At 36.6% G+C, this 16907-nt stretch overlaps 1 long non-coding RNA gene across 1 annotated transcript in view; it reads left to right on the forward strand.

Moving 5' to 3' along the window:
- The window catches only part of LOC129779472 (uncharacterized), a 146402-nt gene that overhangs the window by 37273 nt on the left and 92222 nt on the right, over positions 1–16907 (forward strand). The window lies entirely within an intron of this gene.

Below are 16907 nucleotides of genomic sequence, written 5' to 3' on the forward strand. Positions count from 1 at the left end.
AAAAACTAGTTTCGAGAAAAACGCATTTGAAGTTCATTGTTATGGTCGTACCAGGTTAAATACCGCATCACTAAAATGGCTCTAACTCGGTAAATAATAGGATTTTCGATAAGTCCTCTCTAGGGAATATTCTTGTATGCCTAAACTACAGAAATATGAAGGAATTTTTTTTGATTTTTTTCAAATTTCTAGACTAGAATACTCCCGTAAATAAATTCAGCTTCCCTAAAAGAGCGTAATTTTTGATATTCCAACACAAATAACGAAATTTGATTTTTCTCCAGTTGTTATCTAAAAGTAAGCATCTGAATACAATAAATGAAATCGTATTAAGGGGGTATTCTAGTGTAGTGACACTAATTTTGTACGTTTTTTCACGCTCTGAACGAAAACCAAAGAACTTTTTTCATATATTTTATTGTTCGTGGATTTATCTTTTAGTCTCTAGCTCATTGATTTCAATTTGATATATCGATAATCTGAATTGGTCCAGTAGTTCAAATGTTAGGAATTTTCAAATAAAGTCATTTTTAAAGAAAAAAAAAATGAAAAAATTACTTTAAAAAAGAAAAAGAACATAACTCTGTTTTTTGGATATGTTATGTAAAAAATCGTCGGCTTTCAAGAAATAATATAAAAAAATATAGCGCCTTCGGTCCCGAAAGCATGAAAAACAGAAAAAAAACAAATACAATCAATAATTACGAAAACAAAATTTTGTTATTTTTGTTATTTTTTTATGAAAGACCAACTGATTGGTTTTAATTTCGAATTTTATCGATCATCTGAATCGGTCTAGTTTTTCAAATGTTATGATTTTTTTTGAAGTCATTTATTAATTTAAGGTCTTAATACTCTAGGTAGGTGAACGCCAACCATGCCTGATGAAGTTATATTTAAAAACATGTCTTGTGTTACAATAAATCACAAATAGCTCAATAACGGTTCAAGATAGGATTTTCCTGTCTTCGATAAAGTTTTTCCTCATAAAATCATATTGTCAATATAACCAACGTGATGCTTTGCACAGCACATTTATCAAAGGTTTAATATCAAATAATGTTCAAAAAGTATCTTTCTTTAGGACTGCTAGTAAAATTATGACACAAAATTTGGCCCAGTACGAACCGTGACAATTTTTTTCTCTCGTACTTTAGAACCCAAGGGACTGTTGTGGTTTCACAAGATATTCAATTGGCACAAATACATAAATGTTGCATGTTCTAGAATATTTTTTGTCAGTGTAATTTCTTTAAAAAAATGAATTATATTTTTTAATGAAAACATAAATAATTTCTTACATTTAATTTTCTGACCAAAATTGTTGAGGTCTTTTAGTTTTTGAGTTGGAAATTCTTGTAAAAAATTAAGAAAAACGCAAAGTTATTTAAATGGCCCATGTTGTTACACCCATAAAGTTTCACCGCAACTTGAAATTCGCAAAATGAAATTCGGCTACACTAACACCATCTCGTCTTACCTTTTTACCCCATCGAGTAACACACTAACGACTACATTACAAAGTACTAACTTCATCAATAAATTCTGCATTGAAAAAGTATTGAAGATTCAGCTTATTGGCGACATCCCGGACCGAACTTCTCGGATCACGTCTAAACTGCTTAACTACGCGCTTGTGATCTTTTTCACTGACGGAGCATCCATTTTTGCCGTTCTTCACCTTCCGGTCGATGGTTAGGTTCTCGAAGTATCGTTTTAGTATTCTGCTGACCGTGGATTGGACGATTCCCAGCATCTTACCGATGTTCCGATGTGACAACTCCGGATTCTCGAAATGAGTGCGCAGGATTAATTCACGACGCTCTTTTTCGTTCGACGACATTTTTCCAAATTTACGAAAAATTGACAGTGAAGCATAGCCAACGTGATCTATACACTCTTATCTGATTATAAGCGAAAGCTGAAGATATAATTCCTAAAAATTAAATTTCTACAGCGTTTTTTCTGTGATGCAATTTGATGTGACACACCCTTTAACTTTACTTTTCGTTACTTACTGTTACTTTTCGCTGAGTATTTCCCATCATTTCCTGCACAGTTACATATTCATAGTATTTTCACTACTTTTCCATATCAGATTTACGCCAATATTTTTCGATGGAACGTACCGTTTTGTCTCAAATTTCGAACATTTAAGCTTTGATGACCATTAAACAGTGTATCATTACTCAAAATAATACTTTTTCGCGAAATTAATTTGATTTTTGGATGCAATAGAGCCTTCTTTTTCATCTGACAGCAATAAAATTAATTTGCAAATACATATTCATGGTGAAAAACTCCAAATTCACTCCAAATTTAATCACATTTGTCTCAAATTCCGAACACCATTTTGATCACTGATTCATATTCCGATCACTTTTGTCTCAAATTCCGAACAGCGAAAACGCAATTTAAAAAAACCATAACTTTTGAACTACTGAATTTTGGTATTTTAAATTAAAGCCTGCTTTTTTTTTGGAAAAATGTTATACTCGCAAAAAAATTGTATTTTGTTTTCATAATCATAGATGTATTTGTTTTTTATAGTTAACATGGAATCGGTTCAGTAGTTCAAAAGTTATGATTTTTTTGAAAAATCTAATTATTGGAAAAAAGGAGAACATTTTATTTTTCGGACCAGCGGTTAACTTTGAAAAATAATAGTTCCAAAACGATAGAAGTCACATCTCTGAATCTGGAATATCTGGTGTATGAAACCCTCAGCTTACAAGAAAACCTTTTGTCACAAATTTTGAACACTTAAGCTTTGTTAGTCATCAAACAGTGTCTCGTTACTCAAAATGGTACTCTTTCGCGAAATTAATTTAATTTTCGGATACAATAGAACCTTTTTTCATTTGACTACAATAAAATTGATTTACAAATAAATATTCATGGTGAAAAACTAAAAATATGACACTGACTCAAATTCCGACCACGTTTGTCTCAAATTCGGAACAGCGAAAATGCAAATGATATGTTCTTCGTATCTTTGGAAGTTAAGGTCCATAACAGGGGCTGTCTGCATATACCAGGTGACAATTTAAGAGGACAGTTTAAGAGGGGGTTCAGGCCTTGGCCACTCGACCCAAGCACTCTCTATTAGGCGACATCCAGGTCCGGAGTGTTTGGGATCCGCTGTCGACTTCGTACGTCATCCCACACAAAACCTGACTAAGAAAATTTAACTCTCGCTGATTTGCGCCTGCGAACTTCGTTCTGCAAGAAAAGAGCTTACGAACATTTGTTAACAGATGGTCTTTTTATATTGTTGCTGGGAAAAAGTTGTGAATACCGATGGGCAATACTTTGAATATTACATTGTAACCATTTTTGCAGAATAAAGCATTAATTTTTGAAAAAAAAACGAAGAAAGTTACCGGTACTTCTATTATTGGGTTGGGGAAAAAGAAATGTCGTATATTGTCAATATACGTCACTTAAACATATCTTGTGTTGTACTTATCGCATCGGGTCATACTATACGGCTATTTAAAGAAGACAATGTTATTTTCTCGAAGCAATGTACCGTTCTGGATCGTATTTCGGACGGCTTCTTGTTTCGGACACTCTGTGGTAGTGCCTTGAAATGCTTGATGCCCTGATGATATAACTATAAAATTATTATCACAATTGATTCGTAACCCTTTAGTTGTATCATCGGAGCATTGGGCATTTATGGTTGTTGTTGCGGAGTGTCCGAGGTGTGGGGCTGTCCGGGGTGTGATTCAGAACGATATTTCGTGTTATGGTGTTATGGTGCTGTTATGATTTGATTTCTGCTCGCAGATTGATATGTCTCAAAACTGGTGGAGAGTTCATTCGTATAATTGTCTTTCGATTTTCGAATGATCAAACGGATATTTGTTGGGCGAGCATTAACAAAAGGGTTATGATGCCATAATTTTTAAAAGTTACATTAAATTAATTTTCACCATAAACATCGAGGTGTTTAATAATATTTTGTAAATAAATTGTATTGTGTTTGTTGTTAAATTTATCAATTTATTATTTTTGCGGACGATTTGAGCACTGCACAAAGATGATGAAGATTGTGTTTATTGTAAAGACGTACGATTTTTCTTCCATTCAAAATTATCTGTTCATCGAATGTTTTCGAGATAACAAGCGATGAATACCGGAAGAAATTGCCGGATCGATTGATTATAGAGGAGTTCTCTTAGCTACTTTCTCAGGTTTTCCAAAGAAAATTTTACTCCGTCACGATTGGAGTTCTATAAACCGTTTGTGTGATAAATGAAGGAATATATCACCGGGCCGATTTTAGAGGAGTTCTCTCGGTTACTTCTCAGGTCCCTTAAATATAACCCTATATCGCTACGAATGGGATTGAATGAAGACAACGCGCGTGGAATAACGGAATATTTCGCCGGACCAATAGTTTTTAGAGGCCTCTTATGACCTTCTCAGGTCAGGAAAAATATCTATGTAAAACGCACGATGAATAACGCAATGCATAACCGGTTCGAAAAGAATGTATATTTTCTTCAAATCTCTTTTCGCTGAATAGTTGAGAGTTCACGTTTCTAGAATCACATCACTTGCCGCAGTGAATCCTGATTTTTTTAACCTTTCTCACTAACAACTATCCCTTCCATGATAAACGCTAAGGTACCACGCTGTAGAGGCGACCCTTCTGGCCTTCGGGCGGCGAATATCATACTAACATTCCTTCTCTTCCCCTGGTGACTGTAAGGACGAGGCCGACATCGTTCTTGACCGTTTAAAGCTCGAATCACCGAAAATTGCACAACGAGAATGATTTGCTAGTCCCAAGCGTCATTCTGTGTGTTCTTTGTGCAATTTGGTTGGTTCAGGTCAATCACGGAGAGCAACTACGAATTATACAGTCTACCCAGGCTCAACGCTCAAGGCTATATGTTATTAAAAAATTTTGATGAAAAATATAAAAAAATATAGCGCTCTCTATTTTTAACCATGTAAGATATCAAAAAAACTAATACAATTAATAATTACAAAAAATCCATTACGAAAAAACCATTTTTTCGCAGATGTGATATTTTGCCAAGAAGACTAGCTTATTGGCTCAAATTTGATATGTCTATCATCTGAATTGGTCCAGTGGTTCAAAAGTTATGATTTTTAATTCAAAAGTTATTTCTGGGAAAAAGGATTGGATTTTATTTTGTTTCTGATAACCAGAAGGGCTGAAATCGTGTACTCCAGCACATTGTTTTTGTTGATCCTTAACACTTCACACGCTTGTAAGTTTTTCAATTTTAATTGTTTTATCGTTTGATTATGTTTGTATTCTTGAAAGATGAAGAAAGAAAAAAATAAAATAAAGATTATTCAATTTTTTTTTTTAATTGTTTAGAGCTTGAAGGAATGTCCAATGGCGATGCTAGAACTCCTTTTAAGTTCTACGTTCATAGGATTCGATCGTTTACTCACGGTTTGCTCGAAATAATGATGGGTAAGACTTTTTAGAGAATGGATAAATTAGATTGTTACTGCTGATACTGTTGGTTGTCGATAGTAGGTGACAATAACACGAAGAAAATCTGATAATAATAGCAGGGTGTCGAAAGATTCATGATTATTCAAGATTCTTCAAAAAAAAAACAATGTACTCTTTCCACCAGATGGAATTTTATATCTTATTGACCTATTTGAAATTATATTTTGCTGTGATGTAGTTAAAGATTTCTATTGGCCATAGTTCCTCGATTGCCCACACAAGTTCAGAGATATTAAAACATCGGGTGCATTCAAGCTAAGCCGATCAGAAACACAGAAATTCGTCCGCATTTTACATTCATCGTTCGAATCTGACGTCACGGAAACAATCTTCATTCGCGACGCTTCTGCAGTGGCGTTGTTCGTTGCAGCTGATCGATAACGATGTCATTTAAAAAAAGGCAAAACAACAAACAGTTGTAAGCTTTCCGTGAGAGCTTTTAAGTGGAACCGAAAGATATAATACCATCCACCATCGCGTCGCCAGTCTGGCGATGTGCGATCGAAGAATTTTCAACGATTTTGTTTTTGCGGGTGGCGACGCATGCGTTCCACGTTTCCGTTTTCAGTTTTGGAGCAGAGAACAGCTTTCCTGCTCACAAGCTTTCGTAGTGCTGGGAATAGTTTTCGCTCTTGCACTGCTGTGTACTGATAACACTTCTGGAAGAAACATTCCCACCATTCCTCGCTCTAACGTTAGAGTACAAATGTTTTCAGTTTTAATCTATGTTATGATTTTTGCATTGATTCACCAGCAATCTTCCGGTATAACCTGACTCTGCTTCAGAAATTCATTAGCTTACGTGGGGTATACTAAACTATCGGAAAAGAGAAACCAAACACAAATTTGACGACGAGAGAGCGTCGTATTCCCACACCCAATCTGTGAGTAGTGGGCTGTGCCTGGGTAAGTGCTGTGGAGGAAAATCGATAAATAAATGTGCAACTGCATTTCATTTCCTAGCTGATGACGACGGAAAATATCAAAATTAGGTCATCGTGGCAATGCAGCGGAAGGGTGAAATTCTGGTGTATGTAAACAGCAATTGGATCCGTCTAATGAGATTGTGCCAAGACGTCTTTGCTACAATATTTTTACTTAGTCATTTGTAAGGGTAGGGTTGTAACACGAGAAATTAGATTTTATTCTCTATGTTTTACGGTTTGTATGAAGCGGTTTATCCATCCAACAAGAATCATATGCGCCAGCCAACATGGATAGCGTTCTTGAAAAATCGATCCTCGGGGCACGATGACGTGGTGGTGAATGTGCGGACGAACAACAAAATCAAGAAAAAGCCAATGATCGCATCTGAGCATACAGCATTAAGAGTGGCAAAACATGATACCGGTTGGAGTTAGAGGGAGAAAGAAGGCAGAAAAAAACCTCGCGATAACCCGTGTCGTGACTAGAAGACATAACATCACAAAATGAAGCGCTCGTATTTTCTTCCTTCTTTGGCCCTCGCAAACCCCTCCACCACACCCAGTCCGTCGGGCCACGGGGCAGAGGCGCTGTAAGACAAACCGAACGGAAAAACGACGCTTGTCAAAATGTCAGCCATTTTAGGTTTCTTTTGCCGCTGCTCTCCAGGGGCAGGTCTGTGCAGAGAGAGAGCAAGGAGGGGCGCGCTGAATATTTCGGTTTCTTTGTGCCTACCTTTATGCTCGCTTTGTTATATCTCTAGCATACACTTTGGGCAGGAATTGGACGTCCAGTTTGGCGCGGCCTCGCTGTTCCAATCCAATCAAGTCGTGTTCTATTTCTCCGTCACGACTGGTTTCTAGTCGAGTTTGCTTGTAACAAAGTGGATTGCGGCAGAGGCAAAGTATGGTATGGCAACAATTTATATTCTCCCAAGCATAATAATGTATGTGGAAAGATCAGTCTAAATACAATCATGTGAGAATGTTTTCGTAACGCTGAAATCGAAGATACGTACGCCGAGGGAATACGTTGTGCTTCTTTAAGTCAGATCGAACATATGCGATTGCTTTCATTATGATTCTGATGGGTTCGGTACTCCGAAGAGGAGGTTTCAGTTTGCGAACTAATCCTGGTACGGAATTATAGAATGATAACATGAACAATAATGGAAGACATTCGAGCTCGTGTTCGTGTTCAAGTTTCGGTTTAGAATAGTAAAATTCAACAGCTTTATATACAGGGTGGCGCAAAAGTCAGGCAATATGGGTAAGTTGAATACACATTTAAATGGTTCCATTTTGAAGTGTATTCAAATGAAAACATGACGTGTAAGTTTGTATCGAAAACTCGTTTGTGCGCCAAACGAAAGTCCTAATAAATCTAGACGTAAGATACAAGCTAGGAAAGTCTCAGTTACCCATACAACGTATTTTAAGCAAAAACCTTAGACTTACAGCTTACAGAAAACAGTGCGTTCACGAACTCACTGACAAGTAGAATGTAGCAAGAGTTCGAAGATGTCGTAACCACCACAGGAAGGAATCATACTAAATACTTCATCCAACCATCTATAAACCCATATATATAAAAATGGAGTGATGTCTGTCTGTCTGATTCTTATGGACTCGGAAACTACTGAACCGGTAGACATGAAAATTGGTATGTAGGGGTTTTAGGGGCCGGGGAAGGTTTTCGTGATAGCTTGAGACCCCTCTCCCCTCTCTAAGAGGGGCTGCCATACAAATGAAACACAGTTTTCTAAATTTCTCGAGAATAAACCAAGCAAATGAAACGAAGTTTGCCGTGTGGAGGTTTTAGTGTGCAGTAAATGATTCTATGGCGGTTTGATATCCCTCCCCCCTCTCTTAGGGGGGGCTGCCATACAATTGAAACACAAATTTTCGCATTACTCGAGAATTAATGAAGCCAATTAATCCAAATTAGGCATATGAAAGTTTAAGGGTGCAATAAATGATTCTATGGTGGTTAGACACTCCACCCCTCCCCTCCTCTCCTTTAAGAGGGGGCTGCCATACAAATTAAACACAAATTTCTGCATTACTCGAGAATAAATCAAGCAAATAAAACCAAATTTGCATGTAACGTAACGGAGAAACATGTTACTTGCAAGTGGTTGAAAAATTTTGAACGAGAATTGTGTCTGAAAATATTCTGATATTGTAATGTCGAGTTTTGGTAGAAGTACTAGGAATTTTATAGTAAAAGGTAATTTAAATATATATATATATATATATATATATATATATATATATATATATATATATATATATATATATAATATAAATAGTGTGGAAAGATTAGAGGATCTCTTTCAAGGGATATTAATTCCGACCGCAAAAGGTTAAAAATGTCCCACCTTTTTGATGCGTAATAACGCATGGTGGGACATTTTTTGACCCATCCAGAAATATTAGAATTGCTGCGTGATCATAATTTTTTTTCGGAACCTTCTTTTTTAACACTTTGACGGTCATTCTTTTGGAAAAAAAAAACTTAGCGAGAACCTGGAGGGTCCAATGGTTGATTCTTGTACTAGATGGTGCCAGGAACCCATCTTGCATAAAATTTCATCCCCCTCTACCATACAAGGTTAAAAACTACCCGTGTGTAGTACTGCACACGCGGCCCCAACTCAAGGTAAACGAGTAAAATATCGATAAAAATCATTATAAAACTATTAATTTTTTTCGAAATTACACTTTTTATAACATTATTTCAAACGCGTAGAATGTCTTCTATTAAAACAATCCAGACATAAAAACTTTTCGGAGCATTTCGGGCAGTGATATTTGGTAGAATAATACAAGCAGTGCTATCAAACTATGTGATCAAAGTGTCCTACTATGTATTGTGGTTAGTAGAAAATGAAAAACACATTAGTTTTAACGAAAAACGTGTGCTATAGCGCACACGTTTGAAACTTTGGAAGATTTCGCGTATGCAATGCTGCACTCATGGCCCCAGCGAAATAATGTTTGAGTGCATCATGAGTGCCGTCATGGCCGTCAAAGTGTTAAAGTAGTTGGCAACACCATTAGCAAATGTCTGAAAGATACAGCCATTCCATACCAAACCGATATAGTGATTCACGGATTTCGTGAAAAGTGGTAGATTTGTTCTTTATCGCAAAATATTATACCGGTATTTTTTTATTTTTTACTAGCTGATAAGGCAAACTTCGTCTCGCCCAAAATTTATTTTTCGTTATCATATTCACGTTTTCTTTCTAAGTGCACGTTCATGGGTCCAATCGCAGAACTGTTCATTGATTGATCTTCTAATCTACCCTTTAAAATTATCTTTTGCTATAAAATTACTAGTACCAAAACTCGTCATATCAGATTACTTTCAGACACAATTCTCGTTCGAGATTTTTCAACCACTTGCAAATATGATGATTTTCCGTTACATGGAATAAATGTTTGATACAGAAAATATGATACAATAAAGACAACCCTAAATCGGACAATTCCTTTCTCTAGTTTTGCTCTTATCAACACATTCGGCAATCCATTTTTTTATATAGATAGAAGAAGATATAGGAGTGCGTTTTATCACATTAAAATCCATTTCCACTTTCGAACAAAGTTCAATTTCGTTGGCGCACACATCAAATGGAATAACAACGCTTGTCACTATGTAATTGTAGAACATATGCAAATTGGTTTTCCCGAGTTTCCCCTTTTTCCTTCAGAGTTTTCCGAGTTTTTAATTGTCATGTTTGGTTGAAAAATGTGTATTATTTTTAAGGGGACCCCCTCCCCATTCCAGAGGAGGGAGGGGTGTCATACGATTATACAAACATTTTTCGTACCCCTGCATCCCAAATTTGGCTCTGTTTGCTTGATTAGTTCTCGAGTTATGTAAAAATTTGTGTTTCAATTGTATGGCAGCTCCCCCTTAGAGAAGTGGGAGGAGTGTTGAACCACCTTAGGAACGCCCCTAAAACCCCACGTTCAAAATTTGGTTCTATTTGCTTGATAAGTTATTGAGTTACGCAGAATGTTTTGCTTCATTTGTATGGTAGCCCCTCTTAGAGAGAGAAGAGGATTGTCTATGAACCATAGAAACGTTCCGTGCCACCTAAAACCTTCACATGCCAAATTTGGCTCCATTTGCTTGATTAGTTTTCGAGTTATGCAGACATAAGCGGCTGCGGTTTAAAATAATAAAATTAATACTCTATCATTCGTATCAGAATGCAGAGCCGAATAATATTCGTCAAGCTATACTTGAAAACTTTTATCTAAAATTAAATTTAAAATTAAATAATTTAAAATAGGGACAGATTCAAATGTGTTTATTTCGTTCATACTTCAAGTTTTTCTTTTATTGGCATATAGATGATAGCAAAGGAAAGTTGGAAGAGACAGACAGGATAGGAAAGACGGACACCCCTGTATAATTGATAAATTACATTTTTTTAAACTTTAATTATGTACAAACTTGCAATACAGTGTATCAATACCATTGACACTTACTATGTACACCTGTCTGTTAAAATCGTATATAAAAACAATGGGTAATCTAAAAAGGGCAGCTCGATGTAAATTTTCGAAAAAAAGAAAATAATGTTCTCATTGCAATCGAGTAACTTTTTGAAGTATTTTTCGTTACGTGAATGTTTTACCATCACTTCTCTCCCAGTTTATCGAATCAGCGATGAAATTTTCTCATTTTTACTCCAGACGAAAATGAAATACTAATCAAGTCGGGTAAGATGGACACTCCACCGACAAAAGACAAACAAATTGTTTTGAAAACAATTTGATTATGTACTCCTTCTTTTATTAACAGATACCCATTGACTACGTTTGCAAGTGTTACCCCATATCATGGACGAATCAGCAGAGCGGTTTTCAAAACGTAATCCGAATTTGTCATTCCGAATGCCGGAAGCTATTTTAGACATGAAAAAATTAGAAAAACTACCACCCTTGCTATGTGATTTTAGTCTAGCCTTTTTGTTGGATCATTTTTAAGGCATACTTGAAGACCTCCAAAACTTATCGAGTATATAAACTTGAAGTTTCAGGTGGACACTTTTCCCACCCCAGGTGTCCATCTTTCCCGCCAAGTTTCCGTCTTTCCCGACTCAATCTTTTTTTTTTTCAAAGATACCGGACACTTTCATTTTTCAAAATTTCTGCCTCAAAGACAAATTTTATTATAAAAAGAGACCTAGACTTTTATAATGTTTGACTAAAATTTCTTAAAAGTGATGGGTTATTCATTCCATGACTTGAAAAATCAAATATGAAGTACTTAACTGTTACAATTCAACCGTATTACTTATTTACTGGAAATCCCTCTACATATTTCCGCCCGTCATCCGATCATCACGTAATTATCTATTTCATCGTCACAAAGACTTTTATGACTTTGTTCTCCTAACATTTATTGCATCAATAATACAATATTCGTCACATTAGCGACATTGCTCAATTGGTCGACCATGGGGCTATGTCTCGTCGTTGCTAATACAAATTTGTAGCTGTCACCGGCTGTCTCATCCTCACGAAATTTTATCATTGTGGTGAGAGAAAAACACACCTGCAGTTTCCAGACGAGCGCAGGTTTGCGTGCTGATAGTTTATCGTGTTTATGTTCGAAAGAAAAGTACAGCGCTAGCCTGTGTCCCATCATACATGCAATGGCAGCTCAATGGCAGAGTCGATGAAGGTGCACTTTTCTTTGATCTGTTCGGCATACACTATCCCGTGATTACTGTTGGCACTGTTGGTTTGCTGTGCAGTTGCCGTGTGCATTCTATCGATGAGATACACTGCAATATTGCTCACTTCCACAAGAGCACCCCCGCTAAAAACGTATGTGTTCCTCTAGTCGTTCGTACATTTTGCACATGCATCCCAAAGCTCAGGGGTGTAGTTTGGAGGTTTTCAAACAAGCGACTGTCGCTGCCGCAGACCATTGCGTACAAAAAACACGTTATGAATTCCAATACCAGAAATGCCGTCACCTGCATATGATCACTCAATCAAAAATATGCGCAATCATATTGCCCGTCTATCGAGGCAAAAAAAAACAATATCCGCAAGTTTGCAATACGCCACACTGCACTGGGTGTGGGTGGCTGCCCACCGGCGACAACCGACCCTACCGAATACTTTCAATCGAGTACCGTTCCGTATACCCGACCGTGCGTAGGTCAATTTAATAAAACTAAACAAAAAGAGACCCTTCTTGGGGCTTCGATGTGGACAAGTAAATGGCCATCCTACGTATGTACGCTGGTTAGTGCATTGCATGCGGTACAGACATTAGACCCAATTTGCATCCAGTGCGCAATGTCAGTGTGCATACAAATGCAAGCAATTATTGTCACATAAAGATATAGAGAGCTCCAACAGTGCAGGAATCTTGCGTCATAGCAAATGAGCTCATATTCTGAAGGAGGATCTACCTCGTCGGCATTTGCAATCATACTAGGCTGGATGGTAGCAAGTAGGATTACAATCGGAAATTGAATTCTCTTTTGAATATTGAACGGCGGATTTGCTGGTCTGGTGTGAGTGGAAACGAGATCAAGATTCAAAATTTTGACCGAACTTATGCAGCTTTTATTAGTTTCGATACTTTATGGATATTTGTAATGGATGTGACGCATGAATCAATCGTAATTGTTTTCCACTACAAATTGTTCGGTAGGTATCGGCATGGTTTTATACATTAGATTAATCACACAAGTCAAAATGACTGGTTATACAATTTTATTTTGAAATTCTCAGTATTTGTAGGGCTAGTTAATTAAAAAAATATTAAGCAGTTCATGGTTACCAACCAGAATCAGATATAGGTTTACAGAACGTCAGCCAACATACCTGACAAATCGGGCACACAAATTTATGCACGTTGAATTTGAAAATAAATATGTAATAAATTGATATTTATCGAAAGATGGCCACGAGATTCATCAACATCTATAAGTGAGTTTGTTGTTAATCTTTTGAAACCATAATCCTAATCAACACTCACATAGCGTTGTACGAGACGGATTTCATTGTCGCTTCAAAACCACAAGCTGATAATGTTCTTCATAACTGGGGTGTTTCCAAGGATTTTGCTAAGGAAAAGCCTACAGCAAAGGAAACAAACGCTGGACGAACTTAATAATTGGTTGTTGTTTTAGTAACATGGTAGTGAGAATCTAGACGTTTATAACCTCCACAATAAATTGAATTTGATGCATTTGATGATGAACTACGTCTTTTATTAAGGGTGCCAATAAATCAGAAAACAGGTCACGTTTTTATGAAATAAAGTTAACGTTAATAGCTATTTTTGCCGCGATCGAATTTTGGCGATTTACATACCAAACGAATAGGAAATTCCCTAAGATTTGTTTGATATGCTATACATTACAATCCGCTGGTGTGTAAATGATTAAAAATCATGAAAAGTATAAGCCATTCCCATACATTTGTTCTGCTGATTCGTGATCTTTTCTACCCGTGCCGTCAACAACGAGCAACTTATCGACGAGCAACGAAGGGGAAATCGTGAGATTTAATGTCTCCGTGAACAAGGGAAAATAAGAACAACAAAGGGGAATATTTGCCTGGAGTATAAACAGTGGATCTGGCTGAGGCAAACTTTCAGTATCGTTCTAGAAGCAATGAATATCGCTTGTTCTTCCGTGTTTTGCGCGATTAACGATTGTTTGGTGGTGCAAATTATGCAGCCGTGATGATAAATATAAACAAAGAGGGGAGATAGCGGGAAGGAAATATGTACGCTACGTTATTAGTAATGTATCTCTGCTGAGGCAAATATTTTTCTTTTTCTGCTGGCGAAGCAGGTGTTAAGGTTGTGCGCCTAAACATTTTGTGGGGAATACCAAGCATCTTGAATGTTGTGTTGGAATGTTGTAAGTTATTTGGGTTTGCGTGCCAGTCGCAAAACTGCCTTCAACTAGGATTGCATTTGTATTAATCTTGATCATAAAGAAACAATGCTACTCTTCTCGAGGTTGTTGAGATTAACAGAGAGCGTATATTTCGTTTATTTTATCACTGAGAAAGTAAATGTTCTTCTGGAATTTTATATGAGATTTGGTTTCGCTTGCCGGTAGCAAAACTTTCTCCACTAGTGGAGAAAGCATAAGCTGCGCTTGAGCATAAGAAAGTAATGTAACTTTGTAACTTTGAACCAGTAATATTAATAGTAGCGTTCCTTTTGAGAATAGCGCAAATGATGAGAAGTGTTTATATTCCTAGTAGCTTCAAGCAACCAATGTATGGCTCTGTATGCATGCTATGGCGAAAGCTTGTTTGGCACTTGGTTTACGTTGTACGTCCGATGTCTAAATGTGCGATTACTGAGGCAATACTAAAAACATGTAGCATGATATTTGATACTTGTAAGTATTTTCATTGTTGTTGTTTCCATGCGGTGCCAAAAATATATTGATGTAGTTAGGAGATGTGGAATAATGGTGCTGGTGTAACAAGTATATAATCGACTGTAGCCGAGTCTATGGCATATATAGCGTTGTTCTACGTCAACAATGCGTTCGTATCTTGGACACAACCTTGTATAATTTTTTCTTCTTAGCTCTTCGAAGAGCTTTTATTGGGTCAATTAAGTTCTGGTTCCAATGTTCTTCTCCAACACATATGTTTTTACACCACTCAAGTCCCATTTGAGAAATTATGGAACTGCAAATTATGAATTATTCTATGAAAAATTAATTTTTAAATAACTCAGCCACGTTAAGCTATAACGAGCCGTGTTTGGAAATGGAAAAAAATCAGTGGGTAGCAGATGGTCTTCCACAGAAATGCATAAAAACCCTGTCATCTTTTCCAAATTATTTCAATACAGAATCACCAAAATTGAATTTATAAGAATTATGGATTCTTCTTCTTGTTTTAATTTTCCGAAATGATCTGTAGGTTGAAAGTATGGGTCCTATTACTCGCGGACTACTCAAGATTGCCATGGGGGACATTTGAATGAAGTAACTGAAAAATAGAAAAACAGATTCATTTTCTAATAATAACAATCTTTTTTTAATGGAAATAAAAAGAACTCTCATACTTGAAGGTGTATGAATTCAATAAAATCATAAATCAAAGAAAAAGGATCGCTATTACGAGAAGCCAGAATATCGCGGATCAGACTATCGAGTGGAATTGCGTTTTTTTAAATAACTCTTGGCTGTTGTTGAATTCAATGGAACTAGCGTTCAGAAAAAAATAAAATGAAAAAAAGAATGAAACTAATCACCGTGATTCAGTAAAACCCCCGATTATCTGCGAGTGGATGATAGCAAAAGTAAAGTCTATATTAATTCTGAAGGCCTTTACGAAATATATCAGTGAGTATTAGTATCTTGCTCTTTCGTTTTGGCCATGATTATCTGACTACTAATATACTCGGCTTTACCAATTCTAATGATTTTATTTCTATATTGATAAAACATAGCTTTCATACTGAAATATCTTTTTTTCTTGTGTACGAACCTCATTTTTAGTCTTTTATTACGTTATTGGCGATTGTCGGGATTCTATTATGCTGCTGTAACAATTCGAATGCGTCGTTACACTCAAATTCATTTTAGTAACAAAACACAATGCTGCTAACGACAAAATTGGCCATAAGCTAGGCCAGATTGAATAAAAAATTTCAGTTATATTCCAGGGGGTGACTGCCATACAAATAAAACACAAATTTCTGCATTACTCGAGAATTAATCAAGCAAACGAAATTTGGCATGTGGAGGTTTTAGGGTGCAATAAATGTTTCTATGGTGGTTAGACACTCCACCCCCTCTCTAAGGAGGGGCTGCCATACAAATGAAACACAAATTTTTGCATTACTCAAAAACTAATCAAGAAAATAGCAAATTAGGCATGCGAAGGTTTTAGGGGACAAAAAACGATTCTATGGCGAATAGACACTCCTCCCGTCTCTCTGAGAGGGTCTCCCATACAAATGAAACAGCAATTCGTACATTACTCGAGAATTAATCAAGCGAATGAAAAGAAATTTGCTACCATACAAATCATACACAAATTTCTGCATTACTCGAGAATGAATCAAGCAAACGAAACCAAATTAGGTATATGGAGGTTTTAGGGCGCAATGAATGTTTTCACGGTGGTTAGACACTCCAGCCCCCTCTCTAAATGGGGGGGGGGCTCCCATACAAATGAAATACAAATTTCTGCATAACTCGAGAACTAATCAAGCAAACGAAACCAAATTTGACATGTAAAGGTTCAAGGATGCAATAAATGTTTCTATGGTGGTTCGACACTCCTCCTCCCTCTCTCAGGGTGGGATGTCATACGAATGAAAAACAAATTTCTGCATAACTCGAAAACTAATCCAGCAAATCGAGTCAAATTTGGCATGTGAAGATTTCAGAGGCACGAAATGTTTCTATGGTGAATAGACACTCCTCCCCCTCTCTAAGATGAGAAGAGGT

This window comes from Toxorhynchites rutilus, chromosome 3 (genome assembly GCF_029784135.1).
Source record: "Toxorhynchites rutilus septentrionalis strain SRP chromosome 3, ASM2978413v1, whole genome shotgun sequence".
Classification (NCBI taxonomy): Eukaryota; Metazoa; Arthropoda; class Insecta; order Diptera; family Culicidae; genus Toxorhynchites; species Toxorhynchites rutilus.